Here is an 18,598-nt window from a genome sequence, read left to right on the forward strand (position 1 = left end):
CTCAAGGGGAGATGGAGAAGCTTGCTGACTCGCTGTGATCTCAGCGAAACCAATATCCCCATTGTTATAGCAGCTTGCTGTGTGCTCCACAATCTCTGTGAGAGCAAGGGGGAGACCTTTATGGCGGGGTGGGAGGTTGAGGAAATTAGCCTGGCTGCTGATTACTCACAGCCAGACAGCCGGGCGATTAGAAGAGACCAGCGGGAAGCGCTGTGCATCCGGGAGGCTTTGAAAGCAAAGTTCCTGAGTGAGCAGGGTAACCTGTGACTTTCTAATTTTGTGTACAGAGAAGCCTTCACCCCACTTCCAACACACGTTTCAAAATAAAAATAGTTCTACTTTGTTAAAGCACACCGTTTTCTTTAATACTGTTTTCGCGGGAATTTTTTAAAACTGGGACGCAGACTGTGGTGCGGAGCGGGTGTAGTGTAGTCGCGCGAATGCAGCTTCTAAACTCAAGGACTGACAGGCTCCGCTGCGGTGGGATGGTTCTTTCAACGGAGCCTGTCACCCCTCCTGATACGGACTGTGTGTATGGGGGGTCTATGTGAGTTTGTGGCAGGGGTGGGACGGTTACAGATCCCCTGCTGTGTGGCTCTGTGATCCTGCCTAAGGACCGCCGCTTAAGATCTCTAACTGCCCTCCCCTGACACAAAGTCACAGAGCAACCCACCCCCCACCACATAACATGAAAAGAACCTCCCAGACTAACCAGGGTAAGTAGTCACTGCATCACTGCACTATGTATGTGCCCTGCTGCTGTGCCTGCCCCCTACTATGTACCCTGCCAAAGGTGACTGTCCTGTCCAATTACCAACCCCCTTTCCCCCCCCTCCTCCAAAAGAACATGATGGAAACAGTAGTTAACAGAAACATATTTTTTATTATCAACTACACATGGGACTGGGAAGTGAAACTTGGACGGGGGCTTGTGTCAGGCGGGAAGGAAAGAACTTGTCAAACTTTGGGGAATGAGAGCCTTCTGCTGCTCGAGCTCTCTGCAGGGGTGGAGTGAGAGTTAGCAGGGACTCTGCCGCCTCTCCTTCTGTGCACTTTGGGTGAAGGGAGTATGGGACTTGGTGGCGGGGGAGGGCGGTTAGAGATGGACTGCAGCGGGGCTCTGTCCTCCTGCCTCCGTTCCTGCAGAACATCCACAAGGCGCCGGAGCGTGTCCGTTTGCTCCCTCAGTAGTCCAAGCAGGGTTTGAGTCGCCTGCTGGTCTTCCTGACGCCACCTCTCCTCCCGATCCATGTTGGCTTGGTGCATTTGGGACAAGTTCTCCCGCCACTGGGTCTGCTGTGCTGCCTGGGCTCAGGAGCAGGCTATAAGCTCTGAGAACATGTCCTCCCGTGTCCTCTTCTTCTTATGCCTAATCCTCCCTAGCCTCTGGGAGTGTGATGACAGGCTAGGTTGTGAGACAGTCGCAGATGGGGCTGTGGGAATGGGAAAAAGGGAGTGAATTCCTCAGAAAGATAAATGTAGTTGTGAACAAAGAACATAGTCTTTCTCTGTGAACAGGACCATGCACAGCACCTATCACATGCGCACTCAGCACAAGGTCGAATTCTCGGCCTTCGCATTCAGTGTCTGGGGTTTTGCAGAGCACTTTTGAGAACCCTGTCAGGACAACGGAATTGCTCTTGCACGCAGACATGGTAAGCCGTAGATTCGTGGCAGCTTAAAACTTTAATATTAGCAATGGCCTCATTTCACATTGAAATCAATGTCGGTCCCTGCTGCCAGCAATCCGGCAAGCAGGAAGTCTGCTCCTGTCCCACACCCTCGCGGCTGTCCCCGGGAACGATCCCTTTCGGCTGACCCTCTCCCGCCTCCACCGCGTGGCTGCAAACCAGCGGTTACAGTTCTGTAAAGGAACGGTAAAGCAGTCCCAACACTAACATTCCCCTACCTCATTCAAAGCAGGTCATCATGAGCGACATCACCCTCATGAGGATCTCTGAGAGCGACAGACAGAGAATGCTCCGGGAAAGCCTTCAAAGACCAGGGCCGTATGCCGCCATGCTGTGCCAAGCAATGATTCCAGAGTACTTGCTAGTCTCGTGGCGCGGCAACGTGTCCTACTACGGAGGACCCAATAAGGCCGCTCTCCCCAAGAACCTAATGCAGCGGATTTCAAATTACCTGCAGGAGAGCTTCCTTGAGATGTCCCAGGAGGATTTCTGCTCCATCCCCGGACATATAGACCGCATCTTACTGTAGCTGCAGTAGCAGGGACTAAACAGTAGAGCGGCTTGGGCAGGACAATCATGCAAAACCGGACATTGCTAGATTTTTTTCAAATAGTTGCACTGCCCATGACTGAACCGTTAAGTTAATCAAACTAATCATGAGAAACCCATTTTTTAAATTGTTAATAATCATGTTCTGTTACAAATAAATGTTTAGATGTTTACAACACTTACTGGATGATCCTTCACCAGATTCTGTGTCCGGGGTAACGGCTGGGGAGGGTTGGTAGGGGATCTCTGTAAGGGTGATGAAGAGATCCTGGCTGTCGGGGAAATCAGCGTTGTGAGCGCTGTCGACTGCCTCGTCCTCCTCATCTCCTTCCTCATCTTCCCCGTCCGCTAACATGTCCGAGGATCCGGCCGTGGACACTATCCCATCCTCAGAGTCCACAGTCAGTGGTGGGGTAGTGGTGGCGGCCGCACCGAGGATGGAATGCAGTGCCTCGTAGAAACGGGATGTCTGGGGATGGGATCCGGAGCGTCCGTTTGCCTCTTTGGTCTTCTGGTAGCCTTGCCTCAGCTCCTTGATTTTCACGCGGCACTGCGTTACATCCCGGCTGTATCCTCTCTCTGCCATGTCTTTAGAGATCTTCTCATAGATCTTTGCATTCCGTCTTTTGGATCGCAGCTCGGAAAGCACGGACTCATCGCCCCACACAGCGATGAGATCCAAGACTTCCCGATCAGTCCATGCTGGGGCCCTCTTTCTATTCTGAGATTGCACTGCCATCAGTGCTGGAGAGCTCTGCATCGTTGCCAGTGCTGCTGAGCTCGCCACGATGTCCAGACAGGAAATGAGATTCAAACTGGACAGACAGGAAAAGGAATTCAAATTCAAATTTTCCCGGGGCTTTTCCTGTGTGGCAGTTCAGAACATCCGAGCTCTTACTGCTGTCCAGAGCGTCAACAGAGTGGTGCACTGTGGGATAGCTCCTGGAGCTATTAGCGTCGATTTCCATCCACACCTAGCCTAATTCGACATGGCCATGTCGAATTTAGCGCTACTCCCCTCGTCGGGGAGGAGTACAGAAGTCGAATTAAAGAGACCTCTATGTCGAACTAAATACCTTCGCGGTGTGGACGGGTGCAGGGTTAATTCGATGTAACGGCGCTAACTTCGACATAAACGCCTAGTGTAGACCAGGCCTAAGAGTCCTGGAAGGGATATAAACCCTCAGGCTTCAGGGCATAAGTCAAACGCTAACAGGGGTTAGGAAGAAGCTTTACCTCTAGGCAGCTTATTTCATAACTGCCTATTACAGAACTTCTTACATCTTCCTCTAAAACAGCTGGGTATTGACTATTGGCTAAGAAAAGCTGTGGAGCTAGAGGGACCACTGGTCTGATCCAGTATGGCAACTGCTGTGTTCCTCTTCAGTCTGCCAAAACAGCATTTTCCTCATGGGAAACAACCAGTCTGCTCCAATTTCCTGTTTTAAAGTTAATCTAACTTATTTATCTGGCCCCCTGTCTGTAGTATTTAAGACTTGGTATAGTGCAATTACAATGTATTTCTGCAGTGCCTATCAGCACTACTGTAGTGCTAATTTTCATTATAAAATGGAAAGTCATTGCACTTGTTTTTGGAAAAACAATTAAGAGTCCAGTGGGAAATTACAGAGATAACAATGTTTGGTAAGAGCTTTTAATTCATCGTCTGGAGCAGGCTAGAGAAATGGAATGTTTCCTTAGCAGGAATAACCAGTCCAGGCCATCCTTCTCAAAACACGACCCACAGAAGCTGCCCAGCTGGGTACTAACCGATACTGTATTCAACTAGAATCATAGAATCATAGAATATCAGGGTTGGAAGGGACATCAAGAGGTCATCTAGTCCAAACCCCTGCTCAAAGCAGGACCAATTCCCAACTAAATCATCCCAGCCAGGGCTTTGTCAAGCCGGGCCTTAAAAACCTCCAAGGAAGGAGACTCCACCACCTCCCTAGGTAACGCATTCCAGTGCTTCACCACCCTCCTAGTGAAATAGTGTTTCCTAATATCCAACCTGGACCTCCCCCACTGCAACTTGAGACCATTGCTCCTTGTTCTGTCATCTGCCACCACTGAGAACAGCCGAGCTCCATCCTCTTTGGAATCTAACAGAACATAAGCTACAGCCTTTGTTCTGATTATGTATGCAATTGGCTGATCCGTGAGCCTGAGAGGAGGACATTGATCTGAAGCCACTACTGCAAACCGATTAAGAGCCCAATCCTAGCACTGTTGAATTCACGTAAGGATTTTGATAGGAGCAGGCCTGTAGCGAGGCGGTGGGATACCCCACAGCCCCACTGAGGGCTGAACCTCCCCTAATACCAACGTGGGCGGAGCCGCCATGTCCGGCACCCGCCCCTCAGAGGTCACGGCGCTGACCCTGAAGTATAAAAGCCTGCCTGCCGAGCTCAGTGGAGAATAAGCTGGCAGAGAGAGCAGATGTCTGTGGCCGGGCTCCCGTTTGGGAAACAGCAGCAGGCCGCGACCGGCCTGCTGACTCACCAGGCCAGCCAAGCCTACCTCTCACCCGTTACCCCGAGGAGGACTGGCCAAGCCTGCCCCTTTTCTGCTATCCCGAGGAGGAGCCGAACCTGCTCCTTTCCAGCTACCCCGAGGAGGAGCCGAGCCTGCCCCTTTCCTACTATCCGGAGGAGGAGCCGAACCTACCCGGAGGAACCGATGCTGGTGGAGAGCACCGAGGACACTAGTATGGCCCAGGTACCATACGAGGGGGGAGTGTGGAAGTAGCCCGGGGGCAGCCGACCCCAGTCTGGCTGCAGCACTGCCAGAGCCTATGTCAATGTGTTGCGACCAGGATCCCCACTGACAGCAGCGAGTTTCCGCCGCTGCTGGGGCCCTGGGCTGGGACACAGTGGAGTGGGAGGGCCTGCTTCCCCCATGCCACCCACTCCTTGGGTGGCAGACTCCCCCTTTTCCCTGGCCAAGAGAGGCTGGGTTCCTGATTGCCTATTTGATTGCTGCCCCGCCCTGACCTAGGGCCTGGGCTGCTACAAACATTGACTCAGCTCCTGCTTAAGGGCCTGGGTTCCCGAACTATTGGCTCAGCCCCTGCTTGAGGGCCTGAGCTCCAGACTGTGTGGTTGCTGCCCCGCCCTGATTGAGGGCCCGGGGCTTTTTCTGACCTATTGGCTCAGCCCCTGCATAAGGGCCTGAGCCCCTAACCGTGTGTTTGCCGTCCCACGCTACTGCTGGACCAGGACTGATGGCGGACCAGAGCGAGGCAGTGGGATACCCCACAGCCCCACTGAGGGCCAAACCTCGGCCGAGACTACTACATGGCCCCAGCTCTTCTTTCATTGGTGGTGAATGTCACAATAGCACAGCTATAAATAAATATTAGTCCTACTTATATTTTGACATAAATAATGAGGGTCACTCAAAAGTGCAGCTCTCCCAAGTAAAATTTACAACAGGATGTCAAGGAAGACAGTAGAAATATACTGTTGGGCACCATTAGTCAGTTACTTCATTCCACCCCAGAAGTGGCTGCAGCTTAATAATGGGGAAGGTTACATTTTACTTAGAACCTATTAGCCTGAAAAATTCCAAAGCCTGGTACAATCTATAAAATGTATAGGAGTTATTTCACTCACTCCTGAAACAGTGTCACTTCCAGGATGCAATATGGCACCGGCTGAACAGCCACAGCATTACTATCCAATAGGACAAGTTAAGAAAAATATCGTCTTCGTCTGAAACTGTGGAAGGAACGTATTTGCAGGAGGAAGGTTTGGTAAGCAAAATGCAATTGACCAATTTAGAATTTGGTCAGCACAGGAGGCTAATACCTTCTATTCTGAAAATTGGCACGGTTCTCCTAAATAAACACACCCATTATTAGTGCCTCAGTTTCATGTGCCATGCCAAAGATGGCACCTCCATCAGCACAATGCCATCTAACATTCAGGGACATTGGCTCATTGTGGATTCAGAGGGAAGAGTGCCACTTATTGAATGCACTCTCAGCACACTGCCTAAAACGCCCTGAATTTTCCTTAGAGGTCATTCATCCTCATACTAGCTAAAACTAATCTTATTTAGCTTGCTAGCTCTGATGAGATCAGAGTCCAAGGTGGTGTGGCAAAGTTTACAACGTGTTTTGGAACATCTGAAATGAAATAAATATCCTATTGATATTGCACTCATTTACTAGCATTGTAGTATTCCTTAATAGATGTAATATTTAGCTGGGGAATATGTTGAGAAGTGGGTCGATTGATGACGTTAATCCAATTCATTAAGAGGCAAACATTCAATAATTAATAATTACTTAAAGTGCCCACAACATATTTGAACCATGGACAGAATCAATTGCCAGACACATAAAGGAGTTTATTGTAGGTATCCTTCCCCTGATGGTACAGTGAGGTGGAGACAGTTGGGATCCATAAATATCAGTTTATTACATATATTAGCAAGCAGAGGAGGGGGAGCTGTTTTTCTAGGAGCCTGAATAAAATTACTTCTCTCTGCTACGTTGTTAATTGTAACCAGGAACTCTTGCTGAAAAACACAAAGCTGCATGTGCTGGGATTGAATATGTAACAATACAAACAAGAAGAGTATATACTAGTAACATATTTGACTTCTGTGTTTAGGAGCTACCTAGATATTTTGTTTACAGGGTGGTAAAGACTGGACGTTTATCTTGCTTAATGGAGGCTGGGCAACTTCTTTGTGGAAATTATACATTAAGGTGTGTGTGGCCATGGAGGATCCCCTAGTCCTAGTGGTGGAATCAGTGTTGTTTTGCTGTGCAGGAAGAGGATAGGTGGGATTTGGGCAGGAATGTGCTTTGCCCAGCTATTTGAGATTGTATGTGCATTTGGCACCTACTGGCCCTAGGATTGTGACTGGAAGGGTTGAGAGAAGGGAAAAAATAGACAGATCCTGAGAGGTGCTGAGAGTATTTATCATCTTGCAAGATTGAAACTTTCCCTTGTTGGCTGCTTCACAGAACTGCAATGACTGTTGTCCCAGGACAAGACGAGGAAATGAGTGTCTCATCTGGATAAGGCAATTCCTCCAGAATCAGTGGATGTGGGAAGAAATCTTAAGACCCCAGCCAGCCTGGGCTTCAGGTTGGCAGCAATGGGCAATAGAGGAAGACACAAAATGGAATGCTTGGGTGCGGCCAAAACAACCACACATATACACAAAAATACAAATAAATTGTTCTTGTAAAATATTTTTAATTATTTACTGTTGTCATTCTGGCTTGCTCCCTCTCACATCCACACCCACTCATCTTCCTGATTTTATACCATATCCATTAGAATAGATAGACACCCGGGGATCACAGGAAAAATTAGGATCCTAATAACGTGTGGTAGGACTTCCAGAAAACCAACAGCTTTAATTTTAACCAGCAACTTGAATTTTGCTTACTAATTCCTAATTAAAGATAAATAAAATTGATGATTGTACCAATTCTTTTCTTCCATAATCCTTAAAAAGGGTGAGAAACACAAGCTGTAAGGTTATGGGGCAGAGTTGAAGTAGTATAACTTATTATGTTCTACAGGAGGCACCGCTTATTTTTATGAAAGTACACCAATGATGATTTTTTTGTTTTGTACCAGCTCATCCGATTTGGCTCATCTTTCTTCGTATGGTTCAATTGTTAATCTGATAAAGGCATCAAGCCCCTCAATGCCTTTCATTCTTTTATTCTGGTCAACTACATTTCTATAAATGGGGATTTGCCTTTGCAATCGTCTGACTAATGTTTAAAAAAAAAGTTTCCCATTGAACATAAAATGATGATTTCACTGATCCACCACAGTTTGTAGATGTATTTTAAAGCTCTGAAAGAAAGCATTAGTCTAGCTTGCAGCAAAATGAAGATAGCATTTTGGTTAAACATTAGCAATACAATGTAGCTATTCTTCTCTCGGATGAATAACATTGCTTCCAGCATCAGAAAAATAATAAATGGAAAACCAAATGGGTTCTAAAATAGTGCTTTTCTTTAAAGGGCTGCGGCCCAAGTATGTCATCCAGCAGAGGAAAATTGGTAGCTGCATTGTTTTTTTGTAAGCCAGCTATGGAGACAGTGAACTGATACCTTTTATTGGACTAAGTTAAAATTAGAGCTGAGCAAATAATTCCTAGTGAGTAACAGAGCGGATGAATTTAACCATGCTTTCTGTTTATTAAGGCCAACATTTTCAAAACTAGCTACTAATTTTGGGCTCCTCATATGCTGAGTTCCCAGCTTGAGAGACTTATTGAGGGAGCCTGATTTCCAGACATGTTGCGCACACCCTGACTTAGTCTGGAATATTTTTGACAGCCAGGCCCTATGTATCTCACAGTGGACATACACAAATGGAGAGGTGGGATAGCTCAGTGGTTTGAGCATTGGCCTGCTAAACCCAGGGTTGTGAGTTGAGGGGGCCACTTAGGGATCGGGGGCAAAATCAGTACTTGGTCCTGCTAGTGAAGGCAGGGGGCTGGACTCGATGACCTTTCAAGGTCCCTTCCAGCTCTAAGAGATAGGATATCTCCATAAAATTAGAGGAGCCTTTGGCCCTGATTGTCCATTGTTCATATTTTTCTCAAGTTATTGAAATGATCACCCAAATCATTCCTTCAACTATGTCTGTTCTCTGCATCACTGGTACTCAACCAAGGGTACCAAGTATCAGAGGGGTAGCCGTGTTAGTCTGAATCTGTAAAAAGCAACAGAGGGTCCTGTGGCACCTTTGAGACTAACAGAAGTATTGGGAGCATAAGCTTTCGTGGGTAAGAACCTCACTTCTTCAGATGCAAGANTACATAAAAAGCACTAGCCAAGTCAGTACAAACTAAAATTTCATACAGACAATGACTTATTTATACTGCTGTATATACTGTACACTGAAATGTAAGTACAATATTTATATTCCAATTGATTTATTTTATAATTAGATGGTAAAAATGAGAAAGTAAGCCATTTTTCAGTAATTGTGTGCTGTGACACTTGTATTTTTTATGTCTGATTTTGTACGCAAGTAGTTTTGAAGTGAGGTGAAACTTGGAAGACAAATCAGACTCCTGAAAGGAGTACAGTAGTCTGGAAAGGTTGAGAGCCACTGCTCTACACGCTGTTCATAAGCAAGTTCATTGTGGGTAGTCAATTATATAAACCTTGAACTGTGTTGATTAGATTTTGGGTCACATGTCATTGTTTCGCTTTTTAACCAAGGGTACGTGTACCTCTGGGGGTACACATTGATCTTCTGGGCTTACATCAACTCATCTAGATATTTGCCTACTTTTACAACCGGCTACATAAAAAGCACTAGCCAAGTCAGTACAAACTAAAATTTCATACAGACAATGACTTATTTATACTGCTGTATATACTGTACACTGAAATGTAAGTACAATATTTATATTCCAATTGATTTATTTTATAATTAGATGGTAAAAATGAGAAAGTAAGCCATTTTTCAGTAATTGTGTGCTGTGACACTTGTATTTTTTATGTCTGATTTTGTACGCAAGTAGTTTTGAAGTGAGGTGAAACTTGGAAGACAAATCAGACTCCTGAAAGGAGTACAGTAGTCTGGAAAGGTTGAGAGCCACTGCTCTACACGCTGTTCATAAGCAAGTTCATTGTGGGTAGTCAATTATATAAACCTTGAACTGTGTTGATTAGATTTTGGGTCACATGTCATTGTTTCTGTTCCCCGACTGGACTTGAGTAACTTAAAATCAAGTTTCCAGTACAAATATTCTTGTTTACAACTTTCATAGTTTCTTTCCTTTCCATAAATATGGACTTTAAAACCCTAAGCCTGCAAAGATTTATGCATGTGCATAATTTTAAACATGTGAGTGGGCCCTTTGAATTGAGTTAAGCATGTGCTTAAATCTTTGCAGGATTAGAGCCTCTAAGCTGATCCTGATCATTGATTTTTTTATTGTAGCTCTGGGTTTGTTCCTTTCTGTTTGTTGCACTGGCTCATGTCAATCTTCAGGAGATCCCACAATAACTGCAGCTGGAAGACAGATCTTTTACAGCCTGCAACACTTTTGCTCTGGTTTGTAGCTACTTATAGGGCCAAATTCAGCAGTGTCTTAGAAGGTGGGGTAAATTGCGCAATGGATGTCAATTGGTCAGAAAACGACTGTATGTGGCACTATCATATACCATGCACGGATTCAGCATTCAGTGGGTAAGGTAGATGGGAGTCACTTACTCACCAAGATGGTGCAAAAGCAGTTGTAGCAAGAAAAAAACAAGTGAAGGGTATAAAATAGAGCTGCACCCTGCCATGCCTTAATTTCTTATACCTACCTATTTATTGTTTAGTTATAGTGTTGCTGGTTGCTGGCTCTGTGCAGAAGTTGGGGCTGAGAGATGTAGGGGTTCAGGGGACAAATCCTCATCTGATATAAATTGTCATAGCTCTGTTGAAGTCACTGTGGCTATGACAATTTACACCAGCTGAGTAGCTGCTGACCAAATGTAGGCAGGAGAAGTAGAATTTGGAGGCTCATGTGCTTGCACGAGCTGTGGGTGTCCATATTGCACTTTAGAAAAGGGTGAACCTCCGATTCCAGCCTGCGACTCCCCTCTGAGGAAACAGCTGGCAGTCAGCCACTGCCAGAATTCCTTCTTATTCATCCAAAGCTATCCAAGGACTCCTGCTGCTGTGTGAATCTCCCTGTCTGACATACGGCAGCCATTGGTATAAAGTCATAGCCTTGCCCTTATTTACTTATTTTACATCCTCCTATTACTTATAGCACCAAGCATGCTGTCAGTGCTTAGCAAATAATAATAAACACTAATGCCAGTTTACATCACACCTGACAGTGGCCCTTTGCAACCATTCACAGTGCTCTTGAGTATGCTCCCCCGGGGAATTGCTATGTGTTCTCACAAGTTTTCTCTTTTGTGATAGGAATAGGATAACACCGCCATATTTGTGTCTAGCTCAGTCTCTGTTCTGCATCCACTAGGGCCCACATTTTCAAAGCTGACAGTTGATTTAGTTTTTAGGTGCTGAGCTGGAGACAACTTGGCCAAACATCTGCAACTGCAAATGACATGAATAGAAAATCAGCGCCAAGGCAACTCGAGCTGGGCACCCAAAAACGGAAGGACCTAAAATTAGGGGCCACTTTTGAAAATTTGGGCCTAAGTGAATTGATCTGGCTGTATTGGGGGGGGTCCTCTCTCTATCCACATAGCATATCTTTACTGTACATCCATATGCCATTGTATTTCTTACATGTGTGAACAAATACTTAATTTGCCTCACATGTTTTTTGTCTGCATAGACAGACTAAACTATAGTTTTCAGATACCTATTTTCTTGCTTATTTCTTCTGTCTTCTCGTAATCCTTTTCTGCACTAGGGCCAGCAGCAGAAAGACCCGCCTAAGACGTGTGCATTTTATCCCACATATATCCTGTCAAAATCGCTTTAAAAACCATAGAGACTATTTTAAAATAAATGGCCACTTTTTGAAATCCTATAATTATGAAGCGGAGGGGTGATTGCTATCCTTGGAATGCTTCAGAACAGCAGAAAAATTCCTGTCTTTTGGAAATTGTACTGTCTATTCATCCTACTGGAACTGATCCAAAAATGGCGTATTGAGAAATTGCCAGTGGTAAGTACTCACTGAATGCTAGTTTGAGCAATGTATTGCATGTACTGTCACTTCCCAGAATGTTACAGAAGTCAATTAATTACCATTTGGAAGGGGGTTAGTCTTGGTGTTTTTGGTTTTTTTGTTTAATAGTGAGATGCTTAAAGATGATCTTCAGAAAGTACAGTTATGTTCATGTCACTGTACTAATGAAATCAGACACAGCCCTCTTCTTATCCCCACAATTCAATGCTTGATAGTTTGATTTTATGTTATATTTTAAAACATAAAAATGAACACATGACCTAAATGACGAATATACAAGGAATTAAATATGAATTGCAAGGAATGCACATGCAGTATGCTGAGCGGTACTGATAACATCCTGTGAGCAAAGATCAATATCTCAATCTTGCAATGTGCTGATTTCCTCTTGCAAAGTGCTCACCCAAATCCAAGTGAAGTCAATAGACGTTGTGGGCACTAAGTACAATCTTGTAGTAAGTCTTCAGCAGGCAGAAGGATTGAGCCACATGTGATTTGTAATGCCAGATAGCTTGATAGATTTTAAGGGGCTTTGGAGAAGTTTCTCTTATTATATCTATCGCTTGGATAAGAAATACAATTTTCAATTTTTTTTTGCTTCACATAGCTTTCATAAAATCCCTGTCCTGAATCTATAAACCCCAGCCCCTATATGGGTGTACATCTGGCTTTCAATAACTTTCCCCCACACTGTTCTACTGTATTTTGCACTTTTTTAGTGTGTAATTTTGGTGCTTATGAAGGAAATGTGCTCCAGGAGGTAAGACACTGAACTATGAGCTGGGTGACCTGTGTTCTGTCCCTGGATGCCATTGACTTGCTATATGACCTTGTGTGCCTCAGGCTTTGGATGCTCGACCTAAAGATAACTAAGCCCATATTTTCAGAGGTACTATGGACCTACAACTCCAACTGCTGTCAGTGAGGCCTCAATGGCTATTAGCCAGGACGGGCAGGGATGGTGTCCCTAGCCTCTGTTTGCCAGAAGCTGGGAATGGGAGACAGAGGGGTGGACCACTTGATGATTACCTGTTCTCTTCATTCGCTCTGGGGCACCTGGCATTGGCCACTGTTGGAAGACAGGCTACTGGGTTAGATGGACCTTTGGTTTGACCCAGTATGGCCGTTCTTATGTTCTTAAGAGATTCTGACAAAGTTTCAGGGTAACTATCTGTATTTCCCCCTCCGTGGCCCACTACAGGAGAGGCCAGGCAGGTCTCAGGTTTCCAGCCATCACCTGTCTCTGGGGAAGGACCCTTTCCCACCCACTCCCTTCTAGCTGGGGGTTTTTAGGCTGCACACACCCCTGCCATCCCCTGTGATGTCCCCAGCAAGCCAGTCTGCCAAAAGGCCAAAGCTTGTGCATTGCTTTCTCTCAGAGGACAATGACAGTGTTTTTACCAGTGATACCACACAGCTCTTCCAAGCAAGGGTATTATAGAGAAAACATCCATATAAAAAAATAAACAGATTGAAACCCACTTTAAACATATCAGAAATCACCCATCTCCCACACGGCAAGTCTGATAGGCCAACATCCCTTCCACCTTTTCAACAAAGTCAGGGCCTTGTCATGTCCATTTGCTGAATCAAAATGAAGGCGCTGTGCCAGTTCAAGCACATCCTTTTCTACCAAAAGCCCTTTCTTTGTCTCCTAGTATCTGGAAAACCACACCAGTAGTACCTCTCTGGAGTTGTTTAGTCTCAGAGACCCACTTTAATCACCCCCGCCCCCCCCCACACACACACTTTTAACTCCTACAGGAGCTAAATGGCTCATAAATTTAGTACAATGGTCCCCAAAGATAGTGTGGAGTTGCAATATCTGTCAGTCTCGGGATCTTGAAAAATCAAGCCACATTTGTCCTAGCTTGAGCACCCATCATGTGAGGCACCCAAAGTCAGTGGGCACTTTTGAATGTTGGCCATAACCTCTCTGTGCCTGTATGAACTTTATCCATTTTTTCACACTAAGGGCCTGATCCAGCAAACACATGAATACCTTTTCACACATGATTTAGTCTTGTTAAACTGATTAGGACTGCTCAGATATGTAAAGTTATCCAGGTGTGTAACAATTTGCAGGATTGCGCCTAAATTATTTAGTCAGCTAGCTGGGTGGTCAGTTTTTAAAGTATTCCCAGTGTAGTAAACCTGTTTTGCTTAATAGTAGCTATATTATTTATTATTAAAATTACCATAACTGTACAAATTAGAATAAATCCCCACGGGATGCTCAGTATTTGACCAAAAAGTATGAACACCAAAGTCAGACTGAACTTTATGACACTGACTGAAAAGTTGTTTGATAGGTTATTATTCTCAAATCTAATTTCATTAAAAATATGAATTCACTTCTAAAGAAAGTTTATCATTAAATAAACTTTTATAAAAATCAGAGAACTTTGAAATTCTTTCTTTGAGAATTCAGAGTCTATATTTAAAGATATCTGAAATAAATAGCACATACCACATGTAAAGGCATACCAAATTTTAAAGTCTATAAAACCTTAAACTTGTTAGTTCATTGTTTGCATCAGTCACAAATAACTCAAATGTCACTCTTGAGTTTAACCTAGGGGTCAGCAACGTTCGGCACGCGGCTCGCCAGGGTAAGCACCCTGGCGGGCCGGGCCAGTTTATTTACCTGCTGACGCGGCAGGTTCGGCCGATCGCGGCTTCCACTGGCCGCGGTTCACTGTCCTGGGCCAATGGCGGAGGCGAGAAGCCACGGCCAGCACATTGCTCGCCCGCGCTGCTTCTCGCCACCCCCATTGGCCCGGGACAGCAAACCGCGGCCAGTGGGGGCTGCGATCGGCCGAACCTGCCGCGTCAGCAGGTAAAGAAAACTGGCCTGCCCCGCCAGGGTGCTTACCCTGGCGAGCTGCGAGCTGTGTGCTGAACGTTGCCGACCCCTGGGTTAACCTATTCATGTGTTACTAATATCACTTTTTTCTTTATCTCTTTCCCCCATATTTTTAAAATATATATTTATAGATTTGCCCGTGGGAAAGAATTTAGGGTTTGGGCCAAAGCATCCTGAAGATCTCCAGTCTAAAGAGGCATTACAAGCCCTGTTCCAGCACAGTTAGTGATCCCTCCATCCAGGGCCGGCACACAACATTTTGGCACCTGAGGCGGGAGGCTCAAATGATGTCCCCATGCCCCCTCGCTTGGGCCAAAACTTTAAAAGGTCTTAATTCTGCCTCTGCCTGTTCTACTCCTCTCATGGTACTGCTCTGCTCCCTACTCCAATAAAGGAGAACTAACACTTAAAATGCCTTGTTCAAAAATGTTAAGTAACACTTCACTTTCAAATGCCTGAACAGCAAATGTAACTTTTCTTGTCTGCATAGTTAAACACTGGCATTTTTATCTGTTTGAATAATCAAAGTGATACTTTCCTTGTCTTCTTGATTGCAAAGATTTGAACTGCTTCCTGCTGAAGGTCCACAGTCTGGGCCAACTCATGCTCTATTGAGATGATTGCAAGGCCGGCCAGCCTGTCCTGTGTCATTGTGGAGTGTAGATGTGTTTTTATTAACTTCAGCTTGGAGACGCTGCGTTCTCCACTGGTAACTGTTACAGGAAGTGTTAGAAGTATGCACAGAGCAACAAAAGCATTTGGAAAGAGGGTGGTCATATTATTTGTGCACATATATTCCAGAACAGCCTTTGGAGTTGATCCTGCTGAAATGTATCTTAAAAGGACTTTCAGTTCATTACCTAAATCACTCGCATCAATATCGCGCATGTCATCATGTGTCAACACTGTCTCTAGTACCCTGCATTGCTGGTGTAGGTCTTCTTCAGGTGTAGTGAGGAGTTTTGGAAAATCATACAACATCCCAAATAGCAGTATATGTTCCTTGAGCTGCATGAAACGTTCTTCAACTGACTGTATTGCACAATCTAGCACCTGGTTAAAGAATTCAACTTTGAATTGTTGTTTGAGGTCTCTTATGGGATTATCCCGTGCCTCGTAACCAAAATGTCTTCTTCTTTGGTGACTCTTGTGTTCTTGAATGGGTGGGAAAATAGCTTCAGTATGAAGTTCCTCTGCCAACTTCTGTGCACTCTTCAGAATGTTTTGAAATCCCTCATCTGACTGGTAAGACTGTAGGTATGCCTTTGCTTTGTCCAGTTGTTCCATTGTTCCAGATATATTAAGGTCAACACCTTGGAGTCTCTTGCTTACAACATTTATTTCAAACAGTATGTCATGCCACAACACTAAGCCACACAGAAATTTGAAGTTATGTATGTTTCCAGTGATTCCATTTCCCTCGGCAACTGTTCTCCCACGAACAGTTCCTGTCATCGCATTATTCTCCATAATGGCAACTATGGCATCATCTATCTTCCCAATTTGGTGTTTGATAGGCTTTATTGCCTCCACTTGACTTTCCCATCGTGTGGCACTCAGTGGTTTCTGTGTCGGAAAGGATGTTCCTAGATGTTGCTTCAAAATTTGCCATCGATTTGATGCAGAGAAAAATACATAGATACTTTGAATTACATTAAAAAATTCAGCAGCCTCACTAGAAGCTGATGCTGCATCACAGACCACCAAGTTCAATGAACGAGAACTGCATGGGACAAAAAAAGCTCGAGGGTTTAACTCTCAGATCCACGTCTGCACTCCTCTGTTCTTTCCTCTTTTGTTGGCACCATTATCGTAGCTCTGACCTCTCATGCCAGCTATCGCAATTCCCATGTCTTCCAGCTTTTTAAGAAACACATTTGTCATACCAGCTCCTGTAGTATCATCAATGTCAATAAATTCTAGAAAATGCTCTCTGACAGTCACCATTGCAGGGACATTTTCCCTAGGTTCTGTTGTTGTTACAAAACGTACCATTAAAATTATTTGTTCCATATGGCTCATGTCATGTGTGCGGTCCAGAATAAAAGAGTAATATCTTGCTGACTTCAGATCTGCCACAATCTTCTCTTTGACTTTTGTTGCCAGTAATTGTATGATCTCATTTTGAATTGTTTTTCCAAGATAGTGGTGTGTGTACATTTCTTGGGTGGTGACTCTTCTTAGATGCTTCTGGAGTACAGCATCTAACTCAGCCATCAGCTCCACAATTTTAAGGAAGTTTCCATTGTTTGGCACATACAGCTGATCTGAAGTGCCACGCAGTGCTAGGTTTTGGGTAGCAAGCATTCTCATAATGGCAATGAGCCTTTTCAGAACATTTTGCCAGTAAAGAGATTCTGATGCAATCTTCTCTTGATGCTGATCATCTATGGTGGCCTTTAACCTTAGTCTCATCTCAAGCTCTTTCCACCTATGGAATGCGCTCTGGTGATTTGCTGCCTTCTCATGGCATGCCAGATATCTAGCCAGATTTTTCCAGTCCTTTGTTCCTGTAAAACCCAATGTGGCTGGAACATTAGAGGGAAGAGTTTGCAACAAAAACAGTATGCAGCATTCTGAGTTGTTGAGTACATAAGCCATGGCCTCTACACTTTGTTACCATTGGGGATTTCATACCAGTAATGTGTTGGATGAAAACTTCTATTTTAATTGTCTTTGGCGAACATGAAGTTTTTCACTTGCTGTGGCCCATGCAGTACAAGGAAGTCCCTCAGGCTACTGCTCAAGTGGGTCCACAGTCCTGGATCATCTAGACTTAAGGAACTAAACTCAGCAGCAGCTATTTCTCGCGCCTCCACCACACTCTTCTCTGATCTACACTTTTCTTCAGGACTGTGCATGGTTACATCCATTTGAGATGGAGATATGGATGCTGCAGTAACTGCCAGGTCACCTGCACTCTGACTAACTGGAAGATCAGGCATCTCCTCACCACTCACATCTTCACTAGGACCGGAAGGCTCACTGTGAACATTTGTGTCTATGTATCTCAGGAGAACTCCTTCCTGCTTCCTTTGATTTCTTTCTTTTTCTGAATGGTGCCCCAGAGGGGTGTTTTCTTCTTTCACTCATGACTGCTGTTCTGTGCCAGCTATATTGGCTCTCAACACTCAGTTGAAGGGGACAAATAAGCCGGCTGGTAGCAGGGCCTGAGTGAGGGAAGATATCAGCATCTTAAGGGCCTAACTGGCTCCTACTACTTCAGTTGACTGCCTGTTCTCCTCAAGTGGGTTCAGGGAAGCAGCAAGAAATAGGACGCTCCCTGAGAAGCTGGTGTTAATCACTCCAGGCTCCTGGGGGTGCTAGAGAGGTACATAAGAGGCTCCTCCTCCTCTCCCTGCAGCTCCTGCTGCTTTCTGTTATTCCCTCTCACCTTTTCTCCTGCCTGCTGTTATGTCTCTTGTGCCCTCCTTCCTCCAGCACAGCACTCCACCATCTCTGTGCATCTAGCAGCAGACACAATTTTCTACACTTTGGGTCCTAGTGGTGCTCCCCCCCACCCCACAGTCTGGCACCTGAGGCGGCCACCTCAGTTCGCCTCATGGTAAGGCCAGCCCTGCCTCCATCCCAACCTGACTGAGGAATGTTGTGTCAGAAAAGCAACTCAGGCAAACCACACTGACTTTTTAAAGTACATTTTCCTTTTCCACAAGTTTTTTATGTAGAAAGGGATGATCTAGGCTTTGAGGAATAGTAGAGAAGAGAGTTGAATTTAGCTATTTTCCTTTCTTTAGTGTAGGTAACCATTAATTTCTAATTTGTCTGCCATAGTCCCAAATCCACTCATGTATTGCATAAAGCACAGCAATTA

This window comes from Trachemys scripta, chromosome 2 (assembly GCF_013100865.1).
Source record: "Trachemys scripta elegans isolate TJP31775 chromosome 2, CAS_Tse_1.0, whole genome shotgun sequence".
Lineage (NCBI taxonomy): Eukaryota > Metazoa > Chordata > Testudines > Emydidae > Trachemys > Trachemys scripta.